A 25,013-nucleotide genomic window follows, 5' to 3' on the forward strand; every position below is an offset into this window, starting at 1 on the left:
TTTCAAAATTTTTAAAAACAAAATTGAAAAAAAATACAGAAAAAAGTTCTTACATTCACACAGATGTATTTATATGAATGAATTATTTCCAAGCTTATATCTATAAATACATAAAACAGGAACAAAATGTAATTGGAACGAAAAAAGAAAAAAAAAACCCTGAACCTATCAGTTATACAGGAGAAAACCCTACCAAGGCACTAGCTCCAGAGGTAAACAATTCTGAAATTGGTCAGAGGTGGGGAATCATCTCCCATACAGCCAGCAGCCCCGTCCCCCGCCACGCAAGGAGCGTCCTCATTGCAAAGCTGGGGGACCTTGCCGAGGCCTCTGTGAGTAAACGTGAGCTGAGCCCCAGGCCAGCTGCTGCTGAACTCTTCCCACCCTTCCCAGGTAAAACACCTGAATATGTACAAGGGCTTGAAAGCCTAGAGGAAGGGCCATGGAGCCACACAAGCGACAGCACGCAGGCCAACTTGCTGCCTGCAGGCCAGCCAGGATGGTCCTGGCCCCGGGCGCTCTTCTGGAAGCTTTCCATTTCCCTGCCTGAGATACCCCTCCTGTCCCGGCCCCCACTCCTTTTCTTCCTTCCTCACCTCAGCCCGGAGAGGAATTCCAGTGGAAGTTATGGGTGACACATCCTCTTCTTTAGAGGTGGCAGCGTGGCAACTCCTGCAGAAAGTCCAGCAGAGCCCCACACACACCAGGCCACCAACAAAGCCGTGGACCCTCCCACCAGCACAGCCCTGAGACTGCTGACGGGGCAGAGAATATGCAGTCAGGCACAGCTGCAGGGGCTATTGCTGCCTGGAGTGCTGTTTATAATTACCTGAACCCAGGCACACCTGGGGAGGGCTTGCCGGCAGGGTCAGGCTGCCCAGGTCAGCTAATCCTCAGCCCTCAGGGAATCACATTGCAGCAAATGGACCTCGCTAAGACAGAATATTAGCCAAGGGAAAGAAGGACACAATGCCATTTGCAGCACCGTAGATGAGTCTAGAGGTAATCACGTGACTTGTAGTAAGTCAGAAAGTGAAAGACACATATCGTAGGATATCACTTATAGGTGTTACATAAAAATTGATACCAGGGCAGATATTTCCACGGAGAAGGGCAATCACAGATTCATTAAACAAACTTATGGTTCACCAATGGAAAGGTGTGAGGATTGGATTCATTACGATCTTGGGGTTAACAGACATATACAAACACAGGTGAAATATATAATCACCAAAGACCTACGGAATACCAAGAGAAGACTACTCAACATTCTGTCATAACGGACATGGGAACAGGATCCCAGGAAGAACACCTATGTATATGTGTAAAAGAACCACAACTTGCACACCTACAACAAGCCAAATGTTGTCATCAAACTTGCTGTAATAAAAAATAAAACATTAAATTAAAAACACGAACAAGAAGCAGTGAGACAAACCTGAGGGGCTTTCTCCTGGCACATTCCATTCTAAATTCCAATCTAGAACAGACTTCCATTGAGGCTCTGTTGCCCTAGTAACCAGATTTGGTAAGGGAGAACTGCTGCGACCTTGTGGCCATTTCACACAACAGCAGCTTTAATCCCAGCGCTAATGGTCGGTGGATATTCAAAATCATTGCAGGCCTGTAAATGACACCTGCCCTGAAAACAAATCCTGGGGTCATATATCGACCAAAAAATTCAAAAGACGTCCATATTTCAAAACGACAGTTTCAAGAGGCATATTTCACGCACATTAGTGTTCTGCTTCCTTTGCTTTCTTTCTTTTTTGGTTAATAAACGGGAATGGAAAAAGGCAACCCTCAGAATGGGCGAAAACGATCGCAAACGAATCAATGGACAAAGGTTTAATCTCCAATATATATAAACAGCTCACGCAGCTTAATATTAATAAAACAATAACCCAATACAAAAATGGGCAGAAGATCTAAATAGACGTTTCTTCAAAGAAGTCACAGAGATGGCCAAGACGCACATGAAAAGCTGCTCAACATCACTAATTATTAGAGAAATGCAAATCCAAACGACAAGGAGTTATGACCTCACACCTCTTAGAATCGGCATCATCAGAAAATCTACAAACAACAAATTCTGGGGAGGGTGTGGACAAAAGGAACCCTCTTCCACTACTGGTGGGAAGGTAAATTGATACAGTCACTATGGAGAACACTATGGAGGTTCCTTTAAAAAACTAAAAAGAGAATTACCATAGGATCCTGCAATCCCACTTCTGGGCATATACCCAGAGAAAACCATAAATCAAAACACACATTCACCACAATGTTCATTGCAGCACTATTTACAATAGCCAGGTAATGGAAGCAACCTAAATGCCCACAGACAGACGAATGGATAAAAAGTGGTACATATATAAAATGGAATATTACTCAGCCATAAATATTACGCAGCCATAAAAAGGAATGAAACTGGGTCATTTGTAGAGAAGTCGATGGATCTACAGAATGTCATACAGAGTGAAGTAAGTCAGAAAGAGAAAAACAAATATTGTATATTAATGCATATATGTGGAACCTAGAAAAATGTTACAGATGAACTGGTTTGCAGGGCAGAAATAGAGACACAGAGGTAGAGAACAAACGTATGGACACCAAGTGGGGAAAGCCATGGGGTGGTGGAGTTGGGATGAGTTGGGAGATTGGGATTGACCTGTATACATGCATATGCATAAAATAGATAACTAATAATAACCTGCTGTATAAAAAAATAAATAAAATTAAATTTCAAAATTTTTAAAAACAAAATTGAAAAAAATACAGAAAAAAGTTCTTACATTCACACAGATGTATTTATATGAATGAATTATTTCCAAGCTTATATCTATAAATACATAAAACAGGAACAAAATGTAATAGGAACGAAAAAAGAAAAAAAAAACCCTGAACCTATCAGTTATACAGGAGAAAACCCTACCAAGGCACTAGCTCCAGCGGTAAACAATTCTGAAAGTTGTCAGAGGTGGGGAATCATCTCCCATACAGCCAGCAGCCCCGTCCCCCGCCACGCAAGGAGCGTCCTCATTGCAAAGCTGGGGGACCGTGCCGAGGCCTCTGTGAGTAAACGTGAGCTGAGCCCCAGGCCAGCTGCTGCTGAACTCTTCCCACCCTTCCCAAGTAAAACTCCTGAATATGTACAAGGGCTTGAAAGCCTAGAGGAAGGGCCGTGGAGCCACACCAGCGACAGCACGCAGGCCAACTTGCTGCCTGCAGGCCAGCCAGGATGGTCCTGGCCCCGGGCGCTCTTCTGGAAGCTTTCCATTTCCCTGCCTGAGATACCCCTCCTGTCCCGGCCCCCACTCCTTTTTTTCCTTCCTCACCTCAGCCCGGAGAGAAATTCCAGTGGAAGTTATGGGTGACACATCCTCTTCTTTAGAGGTGGCAGTGTGGCAACTCCTGCAGAAAGTCCAGCAGAGCCCCACTCACACCGGGCCACCAACAATGCCGTGGACCCTCACAACCTCCCACCAGCACAGCCCTGAGACTGCTGACGGGGCAGAGAATATGGAGTCAGGCACAGCTGCAGGGGCTATTGCTGCCTGGAGTGCTGTTTATATTGACCTCAACCCAGGCACACCTGGGGAGGGCTTGCCGGCAGGGTCAGGCTGCCCAGGTCAGCTAATCCTCAGCCCTCAGGGAATCACATTGCAGAAAATGGACCTCGCTAAGACAGAATATTAGCCAAGGGAAAAAAGGACACAATGCCATTTGCAGCACCGTAGATGAGTCTAGAGGTAATCACGTGACTTGTAGTAAGTCAGAAAGTGAAAGACACATATCGTAGGATATCACTTATAGGTGTTACATAAAAATTGATACCAGGGCAGATATTTCCACGGAGAAGGGCAATCACAGATTCATTAAACAAACTTATGGTTCACCAATGGAAAGGTGTGAGGATTGGATTCATTACGATCTTGGGGTTAACAGACATATACAAACACAGGTGAAATATATAATCACCAAAGACCTACGGAATACCAAGAGAAGACTACTCAACGTTCTGTCATAATGTATATTGGAAAAGGATCCCAGGAAGAACAGAGTTATGTATATGTGTAAAAGAACATCTTGCACACCTACAACAAGCCAAACGTTGTCATCAAACTTGCTGTAATAAAAAATAAAACATTAAATTAAAAACACGAACAAGAAGTAGTGAGACAAACTTGACGGGCTTTCTCCTGGCACATTCCATTCTAAATTCCAATCTAGAACAGACTTCCATTGAGGCACTGTTGCCCTAGTAACCAGATTTGGTAAGGGAGAACTGCTGCGACCTTGTGGCCGTTTCACACAACAGCAGCTTTAATCCCAGCGCTAATGGTCGGTGGATATTCAAAATCATTGCAGGCCTGTAAATGACACCTGCCCTGAAAACAAATCCTGGGGTCATATATCGACCAAAAAATTCAAAAGACGTCCGTATTTCAAAACGACAGTTTCAAGAGGCATATTTCACGCACATTAGTGTTCTGCTTCCTTTGCTTTCTTTCTTTTTTGGTTAATAAACGGGAATGGAAAAAGGCAACCCTCAGAATGGGCGAAAACGATCGCAAACGAATCAATGGACAAAGGTTTAATCTCCAATATATATAAACAGCTCACGCAGCTTAATATTAATAAAACAATAACCCAATACAAAAATGGGCAGAAGATCTAAATAGACGTTTCTTGAAAGAAGTCACAGAGATGGCCAAGACGCACATGAAAAGCTGCTCAACATCACTAATTATTAGAGAAATGCAAATCCAAACGACAAGGAGTTATGACCTCACACCTCTTAGAATCGGCATCATCAGAAAATCTACAAACAACAAATTATGGGGAGGGTGTGGACAAAAGGAACCCTCTTCCACTACTGGTGGGAAGGTAAATTGATACAGTCACTATGGAGAACACTATGGAGGTTCCTTTAAAAAACTAAAAAGAGAATTACCATAGGATACTTCAATCCCACTTCTGGGCATATACCCAGAGAAAACCATAAATCAAAAAGACACATTCACCACAATGTTCATTGCAGCACTATTTACAATAGCCAGGTAATGGAAGCAACCTAAATGCCCACAGACAGACGAATGGATAAAAAGTGGTACATATATAAAATGGAATATTACTCAGCCATAAAAAGGAATGAAACTGGGTCATTTGTAGAGAAGTCGATGGATCTAGAGACTGTCATACAGAGTGAAGTAAGTCAGAAAGAGAAAAACAAATATTGTATATTAATGCATATATGTGGAACCTAGAAAAATGGTACAGATGAACTGGTTTGCAGGGCAGAAAGAGACACAGAGGTAGAGAACAAACGTATGGACACCAAGTGGGGGAAGCCATGGGGTGGTGGTGTTGGGATGAGTTGAGAGATTGGGATTGACCTGTATACATGCATATGCATAAAATAGATAACTAATAATAATCTGCTGTATAAAAAAATAAATAAAATTAAATTTCAAAATATTTAAAAATAAAATTGAAAAAAATACAGAAAAAAGTTCTTACATTCACACAGATGTATTTATATGAATGAATTATTTCCATGCTTATATCTATAAATACATAAAACAGGAACAAAATGTAATTGGAACGAAAAAAGAAAAAAAAAAACCCTGAACCTATCAGTTATACAGAGGAAAACCCTACCAAGGCACTTGCTCCAGCAGTAAACAATTCTGAAATTGGTCAGAGGTGGGGAATCATCTCCCATACAGCCAGCAGCCCCGTCTCCCCCCCAAGCAAAGAGCATCCTCATTGCAAAGCTGGGGGACTGTGGCGAGGCCTCTGTGAGTAAACGTGAGCTGAGCCCCAGGCCAGCTGCTGCTGAACTCTTCCCACCCTTCCCAGGTAAATCACCTGAATATGTACAAGGGCTTGAAAGCCTAGAGGAAGGGCTGTGGAGCCACACCAGCGACAGCACGCAGGCCAACTTGCTGCCTGCAGGCCAGCCAGGATGGTCCTGTCCCCGGGCGCTCTTCTGGAAGCTTTCCATTTCCCTGCCTGAGATACCCCTCCTGTCCCGGCCCCCACTCCATTTTTTCCTTCCTCACCTCAGCCCGGAGAGGAATTCCAGTGGAAGTTATGGGTGACACATCCTCTTCTTTAGAGGTGGCAGCGTGGCAACTACTGCAGAAAGTCCAGCAGAGCCCCACTCACACCGGGCCACCATCAAAGCCGTGGACCCTCACACCCTCCCACCAGCACAGCACTGAGACTGCTGACGGGGCAGAGAATATGGAGTCAGGCACAGCTGCAGGGGCTATTGCTGCCTGGAGTGCTGTTTATATTGACCTCAACCCAGGCACACCTGGGGAGGGCTTGAGGGCAGGGTCAGGCTGCCCAGGTCAGTTAATCCTCAGCCCTCAGGGAATCACATTGCAGAAAATGGACCTCGCTAAGACAGAATATTAGCCAAGGGAAAAAAGGACACAATGCCATTTGCAGCACCGTAGATGAGTCTAGAGGTAATCACGTGACTTGTAGTAAGTCAGAAAGTGAAAGACACATATCGTAGGATATCACTTATAGGTGTTACATACAAATTGATACCAGGGCAGATATTTCCACGGAGAAGGGCAATCACAGATTCATTAAACAAACTTATGGTTCACCAATGGAAAGGTGTGAGGATTGCATTCATTACGATATTGGGGTTAACAGACATATACAAAACAAGGTGAAATATATAATCACCAAAGACCTACAGAATACCAAGAGAAGACTACTATACATTCTGTCATAACGGACATGGGAACAGGATCCCAGGAAGAACAGACTTATGTATATGTGTAAAAGAACCACATCTTGCACACCTACAACAAGCCAAATGTTGTCATCAAACTTGCTGTAATAAAAAATAAAACATTAAATTAAAAACACGAACAAGAAGCAGTGAGACAAAACTGAGGGGCTTTCTCCTGGCACATTCCATTCTAAATTCCAATCTAGAACAGACTTCCATTGAGGCTCTGTTGCCCTAGTAACCATATTTGGTAACGGAGATCTGCTGCGACCTTGTGGCCGTTTCACACAACAGCAGCTTTAATCCCAGCGCTAATGGTCGGTGGATATTCAAAATCATTGCAGGCCTGTAAATGACACCTGCCCTGAAAACAAATCCTGGGGTCATATATCGACCAAAAAATTCAAAAGACGTCCATATTTCAAAACGACAGTTTCAAGAGGCATATTTCACGCACATTAGTGTTCTGCTTCCTTTGCTTTCTTTCTTTTTTGGTTAATAAATGGGAATGGAAAAAGGCAACCCTCAGAATGGGCGAAAACGATCGCAAACGAATCAATGGACAAAGGTTTAATCTCCAATATATATAAACAGCTCACGCAGCTTAATATTAATAAAACAATAACCCAATACAAAAATGGGCAGAAGATCTAAATAGACGTTTCTTGAAAGAAGTCACAGAGATGGCCAAGACGCACATGAAAAGCTGCTCAACAGCACTAATTATTAGAGAAATGCAAATCCAAACGACAAGGAGGTATGACCTCACACCTCTTAGAATCGGCATCATCAGAAAATCTACAAACAACAAATTCTGGGGAGGGTGTGGACAAAAGGAACCCTCTTCCACTATTGGTGGGAAGGTAAATTGATACAGACATTATGGTGAACAGTATGGAGGTTCCTTTAAAAAACTAAAAAGAGAATTACCATAGGATCCAGCAATCCCACTTCTGGGCATATACCCAGAGAAAACCATAAATCAAAAAGACACATTCACCACAATGTTCATTGCAGCACTATTTACAATAGCCAGGTAATGGAAGCAACCTAAATACCCACAGACAGACGAATGGATGAAGATGTGGTACATATATAAAATGGAAGATTACTCAGCCATAAAAAGGAATGAAACTGGGTCCTTTGTAGAGAAGTCGATGGATCTAGAGACTGTCATACAGAGTGAAGTAAGTCAGAAAGAGAAAAACAAATATTGTATATTAATGCATATAGGTGGAACCTAGAAAAATGGTACAGATGAACTGGTTTGCAGGGCAGAAATAGAGACACAGAGGTAGAGAACAAACGTATGGACACCAAGTGGGAGAAGCCATGTGGTGGTGGAGTTGGGATAAGTTGGGAGATTGGGATTGACCTTTATACATGCATATGCATAAAATAGATAACTAATAATAACCTGCTGTATGAAAAAATAAATAAAATTAATTTTCAAAATTTGTAAAAATAAAATTGAAAAAAAAACAGAAAAAAGTTCTTCCATTCACACAGATGTATTTATATAAATGAATTATTTCCATGCTTATATCTATAAATACATAGAACAGGAACAAAATATAACTGGAATGAAAAAAGAAAAAAAAAAACCTGAACGTAACAGTTATACAGAGGAAAACCATACCAAGGCACTTGCTCCATCGGTAAACAATTCTGAAATTGGTGAGAGGTGGGGAATCATCTCCCATAGAGCCAGCAGCCCCGTGCCCACCACGGAAGGAGCGTCCTCATTGCAAAGCTGGGGGACTGTGCCGAGGCCTCTGTGAGTAAACGTGAGCTGAGCCCCAGGCCAGCTGCTGCTGAACTCTTCCCACCCTTCCCAGGTAAAACACCTGAATATGTACAAGGGCTTGAAAGCCTAGAGGAAGGGCTGTGGAGCCACACCAGCGACAGCACGCAGGCCAACTTGCTGCCTGCAGGCCAGCCAGGATGGTCCTGGCCCCAGGCGCTCTTCTGGAAGCTTTCCATTTCCCTGCCTGAGATACCCCTCCTGTCCCGGCCCCCACTCCATTTTTTCCTTCCTCACCTCAGCCCGGAGAGGAATTCCAGTGGAAGTTATGGGTGACACATCCTCTTCTTTAGAGGTGGCAGCGTGGCAACTACTGCAGAAAGTCCAGCAGAGCCCCACTCACACCGGGCCACCGTCAAAGCCGTGGACCCTCACACCCTCCCACCAGCACAGCACTGAGACTGCTGACGGGGCAGAGAATATGGAGTCAGGCACAGCTGCAGGGGCTATTGCTGCCTGGAGTGCTGTTTATATTGACCTCAACCCAGGCACACCTGGGGAGGGCTTGAGGGCAGGGTCAGGCTGCCCAGGTCAGTTAATCCTCAGCCCTCAGGGAATCACATTGCAGAAAATGGACCTCGCTAAGACAGAATATTAGCCAAGGGAAAAAAGGACACAATGCCATTTGCAGCACCGTAGATGAGTCTAGAGGTAATCACGTGACTTGTATTAAGTCAGAATGTGAAAGACACATATCGTAGGATATCACTTATAGGTGTTACATAAAAATTGATACCAGGGCAGATATTTCCACGGAGAAGGGCAATCACAGATTCATTAAACAAACTTATGGTTCACCAATGGAAAGATGTGAGGATTGGATTCATTACAATATTGGGGTTAACAGACATATACAAACACAGGTGAAGTATATAATCACCAAAGACCTACGGAATACCAAGAGAAGACTACTCAACATTCTGTCATAACGTATATTGGAAAAGGATCCCAGGAAGAACAGACTTATGTATATGTGTAAAAGAACCACATCTTGCACACCTACAACAAGCCAAACGTTGTCATCAAACTTGCTGTAATAAAAAATAAAACATTAAATTAAAAACACGAACAAGAAGTAGTGAGACAAACTTGAGGGGCTTTCTCCTGGCACATTCCATTCTAAATTCCAATCTAGAACAGACTTCCATTGAGGCACTGTTGCCCTAGTAACCAGATATGGTAAGGGAGAACTGCTGCGACCTTGTGGCCGTTTCACACAACAGCAGCTTTAATCTCAGCGCTAATGGTCGGTGGATATTCAAAATCATTGCAGGCCTGTAAATGACACCTGCCCTGAAAACAAATCCTTAGGTCATATATCGACCAAAAAATTCAAAAGACGTCCATATTTCAAAACGACAGTTTCAAGAGGCATATTTCACGCACATTAGTGTTCTGCTTCCTTTGCTTTCTTTCTTTTTTGGTTAATAAACGGGAATGGAAAAAGGCAACCCTCAGAATGGGCGAAAACGATCGCAAACGAATCAATGGACAAAGGTTTAATCTCCAATATATATAAACAGCTCACGCAGCTTAATATTAATAAAACAATAACCCAATACAAAAATGGGCAGAAGATCTAAATAGACGTTTCTTCAAAGAAGTCACAGAGATGGCCAAGACGCACATGAAAAGCTGCTCAACATCACTAATTATTAGAGAAATGCAAATCCAAACGACAAGGAGGTATGACCTCACACCTCTTAGAATCGGCATCATCAGAAAATCTACAAACAACAAATTCTGGGGAGGGTGTGGACAAAAGGAACCCTCTTCCACTAGTGGTGGGAAGGTAAATTGATAAAGTCACTATGGTGAACAGTATGGAGGTTCCTTTAAAAAACTAAACAGAGAATTACCATAGGAACCTGCAATCCCACTTCTGGGCATATACCCAGAGAAATCCATAAATCAAAACACACATTCACCACAATGTTCATTGCAGCACTATTTACAATAGCCAGGTAATGGAAGAAACCTAAATGCCCACAGACAGACGAATGGATAAAAAGTGGTACATATATAAAATGGAATATTACTCAGCCATAAAAAGGAATGAAACTGGGTCATTTGTAGAGAAGTCGATGGATCTAGAGACTGTCATACAGAGTGAAGTAAGTCAGAAAGAGAAAAACAAATATTGTATATTAATGCATATATGTGGAACCTAGAAAAATGGTACAGATGAACTGGTTTGCAGGGCAGAAATAGAGACACAGAGGTAGAGAACAAACGTATGGACACCAAGTGGGGGAAGCCATGTGGTGGTGGAGTTGGGATGAGTTGGGAGATTGGGATTGACCTGTATACATGCATATGCATAAAATAGATAACTAATAATAACCTGCTGCATGAAAAAATAAATAAAATTAATTTTCAAAATTTTTAAAAATCAAATTGAAAAAAAAACAGAAAAAAGTTCTTCCATTCACACAGATGTATTTATATGAATGAATTATTTCCATGCTTATATCTATAAATACATAGAACAGGAACAAAATATAATTGGAATGAAAAAAGAAAAAAAAAACCTAAACGTAACAGTTATACAAAGGAAAACCCTACCAAGGCACTTGCTCCATCGGAAAACAATTCTGAAATTGGTCACAGGTGGGGAATCATCTCCCATACAGCCAGCAGCCCCGCCCCCACCACGCAAGGAGCGTCCTCATTGCAAAGCTGGGGGACCGTGCCGAGGCCTCTGTGAGTAAACGTGAGCTGAGCCCCAGGCCAGCTGCTGCTGAACTCTTCCCACCCTTCCCAGGTAAAACACCTGAATATGTACAAGGCCTTGAAAGCCTAGAGGAAGGGCCGTGGAGCCACACCAGCGACAGCACGCAGGCCAACTTGCTGCCTGCAGGCCAGCCAGGATGGTCCTGGCCCCGGGCGCTCTTCTGGAAGCTTTCCATTACCCTGCCTGAGATACCCCTCCTGTCCCGGCCCCCACTCCTTTTTTTCCTTCCTCACCTCAGCCCGGAGAGGAATTCCAGTGGAAGTTATGGGTGACACATCCTCTTCTTTAGAGGTGGCAGCGTGGCAACTACTGCAGAAAGTCCAGCAGAGCCCCACTCACACCGGGCCACCATCAAAGCCGTGGACCCTCCCACCCTCCCACCAGCACAGCCCTGAGACTGCTGAAGGGGCAGAGAATATGCAGTCAGGCACAGCTGCAGGGGCTATTGCTGCCTGGAGTGCTGTTTATAATTACCTCAACCCAGGCACACCTGGGGAGGGCTTGCCGGCAGGGTCAGGCTGCCCAGGTCAGCTAATCCTCAGCCCTCAGGGAATCACATTGCAGAAAATGGACCTCGCTAAGACAGAATATTAGCCAAGGGATAGAAGGACACAATGCCATTTGCAGCACCGTAGATGAGTCTAGAGGTAATCACGTGACTTGTAGTAAGTCAGAAAGTGAAAGACACATATCGTACGATATCACTTATAGGTGTTACATAAAAATTGATACCAGGGCAGATATTTCCACGGAGAAGGGCAATCACAGATTCATTAAACAAACTTATGGTTCACCAATGGAAAGGTGTGAGGATTGGATTCATTACGATCTTGGGGTTAACAGACATATACAAACACAGGTGAAATATATAATCACCAAAGACCTACGGAATACCAAGAGAAGACTACTCAACATTCTGTCTTAACGGACATGGGAACAGGATCCCAGGAAGAACACATATGTATATGTATAAAAGAACCACAACTTGCACACCTACAACAAGCCAAACGTTGTCATCAAACTTGCTGTAATAAAAAATAAAACATTAAATTATAAACACGAACAAGAAGCAGTGAGACAAACCTGAGGGGCTTTCTCCTGGCACATTCCATTCTAAATTCCAATCTAGAACAGACTTCCATTGAGGCTCTGTTGCCCTAGTAACCAGATTTGGTAAGGGAGAACTGCTGCGACCTTGTGGCCGTTTCACACAACAGCAGCTTTAATCCCAGCGCTAATGGTCGGTGGATATTCAAAATCATTGCAGGCCTGTAAATGACACCTGCCCTGAAAACAAATCCTGGGGTCATATATCGACCAAACAATTCAAAAGACGTCCATATTTCAAAACGACAGTTTCAAGAGGCATATTTCACGCACATTAGTGTTCTGCTTCCTTTGCTTTCTTTCTTTTTTGGTTAATAAACGGGAATGGAAAAAGGCAACCCTCAGAATGGGCGAAAACGATCGCAAACGAATCAATGGACAAAGGTTTAATCTCCAATATATATAAACAGCTCACGCAGCTTAATATTAATAAAACAATAACCCAATACAAAAATGGGCAGAAGATCTAAATAGACGTTTCTTCAAAGAAGTCACAGAGATGGCCAAGACGCACATGAAAAGCTGCTCAACATCACTAATTATTAGAGAAATGCAAATCCAAACGACAAGGAGGTATGACCTCACACCTCTTAGAATCGGCATCATCAGAAAATCTACAAACAACAAATTCTAGGGAGGGTGTGGACAAAAGGAACACTCTTCAACTATTGGTGGGAAGGTAAATTGATAAAGTCACTATGGTGAACAGTATGGAGGTTCCTTTAAAAAACTAAAAAGAGAATTACCAAAGGATCCAGCAATCCCACTTCTGGGCATATACCCAGAGAAAACCATAAATCAAAAATACACATTCACCACAATGTTCATTGCAGCACTATTTACAATAGCCAGGTAATGGAAGCAACCTAAATGTCCACAGACAGACGAATGGATAAAGATGTGGTACATATATAAAATGGAAGATTACTCAGCCATAAAAAGGAATGAAACTGGGTCATTTGTAGAGAAGTCGATGGATCTAGAGACTGTCATACAGAGTGAAGTAAGTCAGAAAGAGAAAAACAAATATTGTATATTAATGCATATATGTGGAACCTAGAAAAATGGTACAGATGAACTGGTTTGCAGGGCAGAAATAGAGACACAGAGGTAGAGAACAAACGTATGGACACCAAGTGGGGGAAGCCATGTGGTGGTGGAGTTGGGATGAGTTGGGAGATTGGGATTGACCTGTATACATGCATATGCATAAAATAGATAACTAATAATAACCTGCTGCATGAAAAAATAAATAAAATTAATTTTCAAAATTTTTAAAAATCAAATTGAAAAAAAAAACAGAAAAAAGTTCTTCCATTCACACAGATGTATTTATATGAATGAATTATTTCCATGCTTATATCTATAAATACATAGAACAGGAACAAAATATAATTGGAATGAAAAAAGAAAAAAAAAACCTGAACGTAACAGTTATACAGAGGAAAACCCTACCAAGGCACTTGCTCCATCGGAAAACAATTCTGAAATTGGTCACAGGTGGGGAATCATCTCCCATACAGCCAGCAGCCCTGACCCCACCACGCAAGGAGCGTCCTCATTGCAAAGCTGGGGGACCGTGCCGAGGCCTCTGTGAGTAAACGTGAGCTGAGCCCCAGGCCAGCTGCTGCTGAACTCTTCCCACCCTTCCCAGGTAAAACACCTGAATATGTACAAGGGCTTGAAAGCCTAGAGGAAGGGCCGTGGAGCCACACCAGCGACAGCACGCAGGCCAACTTGCTGCCTGCAGGCCAGCCAGGATGGTCCTGGCCCCGGGCGCTCTTCTGGAAGCTTTCCATTACCCTGCCTGAGATACCCCTCCTGTCCCGGCCCCCACTCCTTTTTTTCCTTCCTCACCTCAGCCCGGAGATAAATTCCAGTGGAAGTTATGGGTGACACATCCTCTTCTTTACAGATGGCAGCCTGGCAACTCCTGCAGAAAGTCCAGCAGGGCCCCACTCACACCGGGCCACCAACAAAGCCATGGACCCTCCCACCAGCACAGCCCTGAGACTGCTGACAGGGCAGAGAATATGGAGTCAGGCACAGCTGCAGGGGCTATTGCTGCCTGGAGTGCTGTTTATATTGACCTCAACCCAGGCACACCTGGGGAGGGCTTGCCGGCAGGGTCAGGCTGCCCAGGTCAGCTAATCCTCAGCCCTCAGGGAATCACATTGCAGAAAATGGACCTCGCTAAGACAGAATATTAGCCAAGGGAAAAAAGGACACAATGCCATTTGCAGCACCGTAGATGAGTCTAGAGGTAATCACGTGACTTGTAGTAAGTCAGAAAGTGAAAGACACATATCATAGGATATCACTTATAGGTGTTACATAAAAATTGATACCAGGGCAGATATTTCCACGGAGAAGGGCAATCACAGATTCATTAAACAAACTTATGGTTCACCAATGGAAAGGTGTGAGGATTGGATTCATTACGATCTTGGGGTTAACAGACATATACAAACACAGGTGAAATATATAATCACCAAAGACCTACGGAATACCAAGAGAAGACTACTCAACGTTCTGTCATAACGTACATTGGAAAAGGAACCCAGGAAGAACAGACTTATGTATATGTGTAAAAGAACCACATCTTGCACACCTACAACAAGCCAAACGTTGTCATCAAACTTGCTGTAATAAAAAATAAAACATTAAATTAAAAACACGAACAAGAAGTAGTGAGACAAACTTGAGGGGCCTTCTCCTGGCACATTCCATTCTAAATTCCAATCTAGAACAGACTTCCATTGAGGCACTGTTGCCCTAGTAACCAGATTTGGTAAGGGAGTACTGCTGCGACCTTGTGGCCGTTTCACACAACAGCAGCTTTAATCCCAGCGCTAATGGTCGGTGGATATTCAAAATTATTGCAGGCCTGTAAATGACACCTGCCCTGAAAACAAATCCTGGGGTCATATATCGACCAAAAAATTCAAAAGACGTCCATATTTCAAAACGACAGTTTCAAGAGGCATATTTCACGCACATTAGTGTTCTGCTTCCTTTGCTTTCTTTCTTTTTTGGTTAATAAACGGGAATGAAAAAGGCAACTCTCAGAATGGGCGAAAACGATCGCAAAGGAATCAATGGACAAAGGTTTAATCTCCAATATATATAAACAGCTCACGCAGCTTAATATTAATAAAACAATAACCCAATACAAAGATGGGCAGAAGATCTAAATAGACCTTTCTTCAAAGAAGTCACAGAGATGGCCAAAACGCACATAAAAAGCTGCTCAACATCACTAATTATTAGAGAAATGCAAATCCAAACGACAAGGAGGTATGACCTCACACCTCTTAGAATCGGCATCATCAGAAAATCTACAAACAACAAATTCTGGGGAGGGTGTGGACAAAAGGAACCCTCTTCCACTAGTGGTGGGAAGGAAAATTGATACAGTCACTATGGAGAACACTATGGATGTTCCTTTAAAAAACTAAAAAGAGAATTACCATAGGATCCTGCAATCCCACTTCTGGGCATATACTCAGAGAAAACCATAAATCAAAACACACATTCACCACAATGTTCATTGCAGCACTATTTACAATAGCCAGGTAATGGAAGCAACCTAAATGCCCACAGACAGACGAATGGATAAAAAGTGGTACATATATAAAATGGAATATTACTGAGCCATAAAAAGGAATGAAACTGGGTCATTTGTAGAGAAGTCGATGGACCTACAGAATGTCATACAGAGTGAAGTAAGTCAGAAAGAGAAAAACAAATATTGTATATTAATGCATATATGTGGAACCTAGAAAAATGGTACAGATGAACTGGTTTGCAGGGCAGAAATAGAGACACAGAGGTAGAGAACAAACGTATGGACACCAAGTGGGGGAAGCTATGGGGTGGTGGTGTTGGGATGAGTTGGGAGATTGGGATTGACCTGTATACATGCATATGCATAAAACAGATAGCTAATAATAACCTGCTGTATAAAAAAATAAATAAAATTAAATTTCAAAATTTTTAAAAACAAAATTGAAAAAAATACAGAAAAAAGTTCTTACATTCACAAAGATGTATTTATATGAATGAATTATTTCCAAGGTTATATCTATAAATACATAAAACAGGAACAAAATATAATTGGAATGAAAAAAGAAAAAAAATAAACCTGAACGTAACAGTTATACAGAGGAAAACCCTACCAAGGCACTTGCTCCAGCGGTAAACAATTCTGAAATTGGTCAGAGGTGGGCAATCAACTCCCATACAGCCAGCAGCCCCGCCCCCCCCCACGCAAGGAGCGTCCTCATTGCAAAGCTGGGGGACCGTGCCGAGGCCTCTGTGAGTAAACCTGAGCTGAGCCCCAGGCCAGCTGCTGCTGAACTCTTCCCACCCTTCCCAGGTAAAACACCTGAATATGTACAAGGGCTTGAAAGCCTAGAGGAAGGGCCGTGGAGCCACACCAGCGACAGCACGAAGGCCAACTTGCTGCCTGCAGGCCAGCCAGGATGGTCCTGTCCCCGGGCACTCTTCTGGAAGCTTCCCATTTCCCTGCCTGAGATACCCCTCCTGTCCCGGCCCCCAATCCTTTTTTTCATTCCTCACCTCAGCCCGGAGAGAAATTCCAGTGGAAGTTATGGGTGACACATCCTCTTCTTTACAGGTGGCAGCCTGGCAACTCCTGCAGAAAGTCCAGCAGAGCCCCACTCACACCGGGCCACCAACAAAGCCGTGGACCCTCCCACCAGCACAGCCCTGAGACTGCTGACAGGGCAGAGAATATGCAGTCAGGCACAGCTGCAGGGGCTATTGCTGCCTGGAATGCTGTTTATAATGACCTCAACCCAGGCACACCTGGGGAGGGCTTGCCGGCAGGGTCAGGCTGCCCAGGTCAGCTAATCCTCAGCCCTCAGGGAATCACATTGCAGAAAATGGACCTCGCTAAGACAGAATATTAGCCAAGGGAAAAAAGGACACAATGCCATTTGCAGCACCGTAGATGAGTCTAGAGGTAATCACGTGACTTGTAGTAAGTCAGAAAGTGAAAGACACATATCGTAGGATATCACTTATAGGTGTTACATAAAAATTGATACCAGGGCAGATATTTCCACGGAGAAGGGCAATCACAGATTCATTAAACAAACTTATGGTTCACCAATGGAAAGGTGTGAGGATTGGATTCATTACGATCTTGGGGTTAACAGACATATACAAACACAGGTGAAATATATAATCACCAAAGACCTACGGAAGACCAAGAGAAGACTACTCAACATTCTGTCATAACGGACATTGGAAACGGATCCCAGGAAGAACAGACTTATGTATATGTGTAAAAGAACCACATCTTGCACACCTACAACAAGCCAAACGTTGTCATCAAACTTGCTGTAATAAAAAATAAAACATTAAATTAAAAACACGAACAAGAAGTAGTGAGACAAACTTGAGGGGCTTTCTCCTGGCACATTCCATTCTAAATTCCAATCTAGAACAGACTTCCATTGAGGCACTGCTGCCCTAGTAACCAGATTTGGTAAGGGAGAACTGCTGGGACCTTGTGGCCGTTTCACACAACAGCAGCTTTAATCCCAGCGCTAATGGTCGGTGGATATTCAAAATCATTGCAGGCCTGTAAATGACACCTGCCCTGAAAACAAATCCTGGGGTCATTTATCGACCAAAAAATTCAAAAGACGTCCATATTTCAAAACGACAGTTTCAAGAGGCATATTTCACGCACATTAGTATTCTGCTTCCATTGCTTTCTTTCTTTTTTGGTTAATAAACGGGAATGGAAAAAGGCAACCCTCAGAATGGGCGAAAACGATCGCAAAGGAATCAATGGACAAAGGATTAATCTCCAATATATATAAACAGCTCACGCAGCTTAATATTAATAAAACAATAACCCAATACAAAAATGGGCAGAAGATCTAAATAGACGTTTCTTCAAAGAAGTCACAGAGATGGCCAAGACACACATGAAAAGCTGCTCAACATCACTAATTATTAGAGAAATGCAAATCCAAACGACAAGGAGGTATGACCTCACACCTCTTAGAATCGGCATCATCAGAAAATCTACAAACAACAAATTCTGGGGAGGGTGTGGACAAAAGGAACCCTCTTCCACTATTGGTGGGAAGGTAAATTGATACAGTCACTATGGTGAACAGTATGGAGGTTCCTTTAAAAAACTAAAAAGAGAATTACCATAGGATCCTGCAATCCCACTTCTGGGCATATACCCAGAGAAAACCATAAATCAAAAAGACACATTCACCACAATGTTCATTGCAGCACTATTTACAATAGCCAGGTAAGGGAAGCAACCTAAATGCCCACAGACAGACGAATGGATAAAAAGTGGTACATATATAAAATGGAATATTACTCAGCCATAAAAAGGAATGAAACTGGGTCATTTGTAGAGAAGTCGATGGATCTAGAGACTGTCATACAGAGTGAAGTAAGTCAGAAAGAGAAAAACAAATATTGTATATTAATGCATATATGTGGAACCTAGAATAATGGTACAGATGAACTGGTTTGCAGGGCAGAAATAGAGACACAGAGGTAGAAAACAAACGTATGGACACCAAGTGGGGGAAGCCATGGGGTGGTGGTGTTGGGATGAGTTGTGAGATTGGGATTGACCTGTATACATGCATATGCATAAAATAGATAACTAAAAATAACCTGCTGTATAAAAAAATAAATAAAATTAAATTTCAAAATTTTTAAAAATAAAATTGAAAAAAATACAGAAAAAAGTTCTTACATTCACACAGATGTATTTATATGACTGAATTATTTCCAAGCTTATATCTATAAATACATAAAACAGGAAAAAAATGTAATTGGAACGAAAAAAGAAAAAAAAAACCATGAACGTATCAGTTATACAGAGGAAAACCCTACCAAGGCACTAGCTCCAGCAGTAAACGATTCTGAAATTTGTCAGAGGTGGGGAATCATCTCCCATACAGCCAGCAGCCCCGTCCCCCGCCACGCAAGGAGCGTCCTAATTGCAAACTTGGGGGACCGTGCCGAGGCCTCTGTGAGTAAACGTGAGCTGAGCCCCAGGCCAGCTGCTGCTGAACTCTTCCAACCCTTCCCAGGTAAAACACCTGAATATGTACAAGGGCTTGAAAGCCTAGAGGAAGGGCCGTGGAGCCACACCAGCGACAGCACGCAGGCCAACTTGCTGCCTGCAGGCCAGCCAGGATGGTCCTGGCCCCGGGCGCTCTTCTGGAAGCTTTCCATTTCCCTGCCTGAGATACCCCTCCTGTCCCGGCCCCCACTCCTTTTCTTCCTTCCTCACCTCAGCCCGGAGATAAATTCCAGTGGAAGTTATGGGTGACACATCCTCTTCTTTAGAGGTGGCAGCGTGGCAACTCCTGCAGAAAGTCCAGCAGAGCCCCACTCACACCGGGCCACCAACAAAGCCGTGGACCCTCACACCCTCCCACCAGCACAGCCCTGAGACTGCTGACAGGGCAGAGAATATGGAGTCAGGCACAGCTGCAGGGGCTATTGCTGCCTGGAGTGCTGTTTATATTGACCTCAACCCAGGCACACCTGGGGAGGGCTTGCCGGCAGGGTCAGGCTGCCCAGGTCAGCTAATCCTCAGCCCTCAGGGAATCACATTGCAGAAAATGGACCTCGCTAAGACAGAATATTAGCCAAGGGAAAAAAGGACACAATGCCATTTGCAGCACCGTAGATGAGTCTAGAGGTAATCACGTGACTTGTAGTAAGTCAGAAAGTGAAAGACACATATCGTAGGATATCACTTATAGGTGTTACATAAAAATTGATACCAGGGCAGATATTTCCACGGAGAAGGGCAATCACAGATTCATTAAACAAACTTATGGTTCACCAATGGAAAGGTGTGAGGATTGGATTCATTACGATCTTGGGGTTAACAGACATATACAAACACAGGTGAAATATATAATCACCAAAGACCTACGGAATACCAAGAGAAGACTACTCAACGTTCTGTCATAACGTACATTGGAAAAGGATCCCAGGAAGAACAGACTTATGTATATGTGTAAAAGAACCACATCTTGCACACCTACAACAAGCCAAACGTTGTCATCAAACTTGCTGTAATAAAAAATAAAACATTAAATTAAAAACACGAACAAGAAGTAGTGAGACAAACTTGAGGGGCTTTCTCCTGGCACATTCCATTCTAAATTCCAATCTAGAACAGACTTCCATTGAGGCACTGTTGCCCTAGTAACAAGATTTGGTAAGGGAAAACTGCTGCGACCTTGTGGCCGTTTCACACAACAGCAGCTTTAATCCCAGCGCTAATGGTCGGTGGATATTCAAAATCATTGCAGGCCTGTAAATGACACCTGCCCTGAAAACAAATCCTGGGGTCATATATCGACCAACAAATTCAAAAGACGTCCATATTTCAAAACGACAGTTTCAAGAGGCATATTTCACGCACATTAGTGTTCTGCTTCCTTTGCTTTCTTTCTTTTTTGGTTAATAAACGGGAATGGAAAAAGGCAACCCTCAGAATGGGCGAAAACGATCGCAAAGGAATCAATGGACAAAGGTTTAATCTCCAATATATATAAACAGCTCACGCAGCTTAATATTAATAAAACAATAACCCAATACAAAAATGGGCAGAAGATCTAAATAGACGTTTCTTCAAAGAAGTCACAGAGATGGCCAAGACGCACATGAAAAGCTGCTCAACATCACTAATTATTAGAGAAATGCAAATCCAAAGGACAAGGAGTTATGACCTCACACCTCTTAGAATCGGCATCATCAGAAAATCTACAAACAACAAATTCTGGGGAGGGTGTTGACAAAAGGAACCCTCTTCCAGTAGTGGTGGGAAGGTAAATTGATAAAGTCACTATGGTGAACAGTATGGAGGTTCCTTTAAAAAACTAAAAAGAGAATTACCATAGGATCCTGCAATCCCACTTCTGGGCATATACCCAGAGAAATCCATAAATCAAAACACACATTCACCACAATGTTCATTGCAGCACTATTTACAATAGCCAGGTAATGGAAGAAACCTAAATGCCCACAGACAGACGAATGGATAAAAAGTGGTACATATATAAAATGGAATATTACTCAGCCAGAAAAAGGAATGAAACTGGGTCATTTGTAGAGAAGTCGATGGATCTAGAGACTGTCATACAGAGTGAAGTAAGTCAGAAAGAGAAAAACAAATATTGTATATTAATGCATATATGTGGAACCTAGAAAAATGGTACAGATGAACTGGTTTGCAGGGCAGAAATAGAGACACAGAGGTAGAGAACAAACGTATGGACACCAAGTGGGGGAAGCCATGTGGTGGTGGAGTTGGGATGAGTTGGGAGATTGGGATTGACCTGTATACATGCATATGCATAAAATAGATAACTAATAATAACCTGCTGCATGAAAAAATAAATAAAATTAATTTTCAAAATTTTTAAAAATCAAATTGAAAAAAAAACAGAAAAAAGTTCTTCCATTCACACAGATGTATTTATATGAATGAATTATTTCCATGCTTATATCTATAAATACATAGAACAGGAACAAAATATAATTGGAATGAAAAAAGAAAAAAAAAACCTGAACGTAACAGTTATACAAAGGAAAACCCTACCAAGGCACTTGCTCCATCGGAAAACAATTCTGAAATTGGTCAGAGGTGGGGAATCATCTCCCATACAGCCAGCAGCCCCGCCCCCACCACGCAAGGAGCGTCCTCATTGCAAAGCTGGGGGACCGTGCCGAGGCCTCTGTGAGTAAACGTGAGCTGAGCCCCAGGCCAGCTGCTGCTGAACTCTTCCCACCCTTCCCAGGTAAAACACCTGAATATGTACAAGGGCTTGAAAGCCTAGAGGAAGGGCCGTGGAGCCACACCAGCGACAGCACGCAGGCCAACTTGCTGCCTGCAGGCCAGCCAGGATGGTCCTGGCCCCGGGCGCTCTTCTGGAAGCTTTCCATTTCCCTGCCTGAGATACCCCTCCTGTCCCGGCCCCCACTCTTTTTTTTCCTTCCTCACCTCAGCCCGGAGAGAAATTTCAGTGGAAGTTATGGGTGACACATCCTCTTCTTTACAGGTGGCAGCCTGGCAACTCCTGCAGAAAGTCCAGCAGAGCCCCACTCACACCGGGCCACCAACAAAGCCATGGACCCTCCCACCAGCACAGCCCTGAGACTGCTGACAGGGCAGAGAATATGGAGTCAGGCACAGTTGCAGGGGCTATTGCTGCCTGGAGTGCTGTTTATATTGACCTCAACCCAGGCACACCTGGGGAGGGCTTGCCGGCAGGGTCAGGCTGCCCAGGTCAGCTAATCCTCAGCCCTCAGGGAATCACATTGCAGAAAATGGACCTCGCTAAGACAGAATATTAGCCAAGGGAAAAAAGGACACAATGCCATTTGCAGCACCGTAGATGAGCCTAGAGGTAATCACGTGACTTGTACTAAGTCAGAAAGTGAAAGACACATATCATAGGATATCACTTATAGGTGTTACATAAAAATTGATACCAGGGCAGATATTTCCACGGAGAAGGGCAATCACAGATTCATTAAACAAACTTATGGTTCACCAATGGAAAGGTGTGAGGATTGGATTCATTACGATCTTGGGGTTAACAGACATATACAAACACAGGTGAAATATATAATCACCAAAGACCTACGGAATACCAAGAGAAGACTACTCAACGTTCTGTCATAACGTACATTGGAAAAGGATCCCAGGAAGAACAGACTTATGTATATGTGTAAAAGAACCACATCTTGCACACCTACAACAAGCCAAACGTTGTCATCAAACTTGCTGTAATAAAAAATAAAACATTAAATTAAAAACACGAACAAGAACTAGTGAGACAAACTTCAGGGGCTTTTTCCTGGCACATTCCATTTTAAATTCCAATCTAGAACAGACTTCCATTGAGGCACTGTTGCCCTAGTAACAAGATTTGGTAAGGGAAAACTGCTGCGACCTTGTGGCCATTTCACACAACAGCAGTTTTAATCCCAGCGCTAATGGTCGGTGGATATTCAAAATCATTGCAGGCCTGTAAATGACACCTGCCCTGAAAACAAACCCTGGGATCATATATCGACCAAAAAATTCAGAAGACGTCCATATTTCAAAACGACAGTTTCAAGAGGCATATTTCACGCACATTAGTGTTCTGCTTCCTTTGCTTTCTTTCTTTTTTGGTTAATAAACGGGAATGGAAAAAGGCAACCTTCAGAATGGGCGAAAACGATCGCAAACGAATCAATGGACAAAGGTTTAATCTCCAATATATATAAACAGCTCACGCAGCTTAATATTAATAAAACAAGAACCCAATACAAAAATGGGCAGAAGATCTAAATAGACGTTTCTTGAAAGAAGTCACAGAGATGGCCAAGACGCACATGAAAAGCTGCTCAACATCACTAATTATTAGAGAAATGCAAATCCAAACGACAAGGAGGTATGACCTCACACCTCTTAGAATCGGCATCATCAGAAAATCTACAAACAACAAATTCTGGGGAGGGTGTGGACAAAAGGAACCCTCTTCCACTAGTGGTGGGAAGGTAAATTGATAAAGTCACTATGGTGAACAGTATGGAGGTTCCTTTAAAAAATTAAAAAGAGAATTACCATAGGATCCAGCAATCCCACTTCTGGGCATATACCCAGAGAAAACCATAAATCAAAAAGACACATTCACCACAATGTTCATTGCAGCACTATTTACAATAGCCAGGTAATGGAAGCAACCTAAATGCCCACAGACAGACGAATGGATAAAGATGTGGTACATATATAAAATGGAAGATTACTCAGCCATAAAAAGGAATGAAACTGAGTCATTTGTAGAGAAGTCGATGGATCTACAGAATGTCATACAGAGTGAAGTAAGTCAGAAAGAGAAAAACAAATATTGTATATTAATGCATATATGTGGAACCTAGAAAAATGGTACAGATGAACTGGTTTGCAGGGCAGAAATAGAGACACAGATGTAGAGAACAAACGTATGGACACCAAGTGGGGGAAGCCATGTGGTGGTGGAGTTGGGATGAGTTGGGAGATTGGGATTGACCTGTATACATGCATATGCATAAAATAGATAACTAAGAATAACCTGCTGCATGAAAAAATAAATAAAATTAATTTTCAAAATTTTTAAAAATAAAATTGAAAAAAAAACAGAAAAAAGTTCTTCCATTCACACAGATGTATTTATATGAATGAATTATTTCCATGCTTATATCTATAAATACCTAGAACAGGAACAAAATGTAATTGGAACGAAAAAAGAAAAAAAAAACCCTGAACCTATCAGTTATACAGAGGAAAACCCTACCAAGGCACTTGCTCCAGCGGTAAACAATTCTGAAATTGGTCAGAGGTGGGGAATCATCTCCCATACAGCCAGAAGCCCCGTCCCACCCCCAAGCAAAGAGCGTCCTCATTGCAAAGCTGGGGGACCGTGCCGAGGCCTCTGTGAGTAAACGTGAGCTGAGCCCCAGGCCAGCTGCTGCTGAACTCTTCCCACCCTTCCCAGGTAAAACACCTGAATATGTACAAGGGCTTGAAAGCCTAGAGGAAGGGCCGT

The sequence above is a fragment of the Mesoplodon densirostris genome, chromosome 13 (genome assembly GCF_025265405.1).
Source record: "Mesoplodon densirostris isolate mMesDen1 chromosome 13, mMesDen1 primary haplotype, whole genome shotgun sequence".
Lineage (NCBI taxonomy): Eukaryota > Metazoa > Chordata > Mammalia > Artiodactyla > Ziphiidae > Mesoplodon > Mesoplodon densirostris.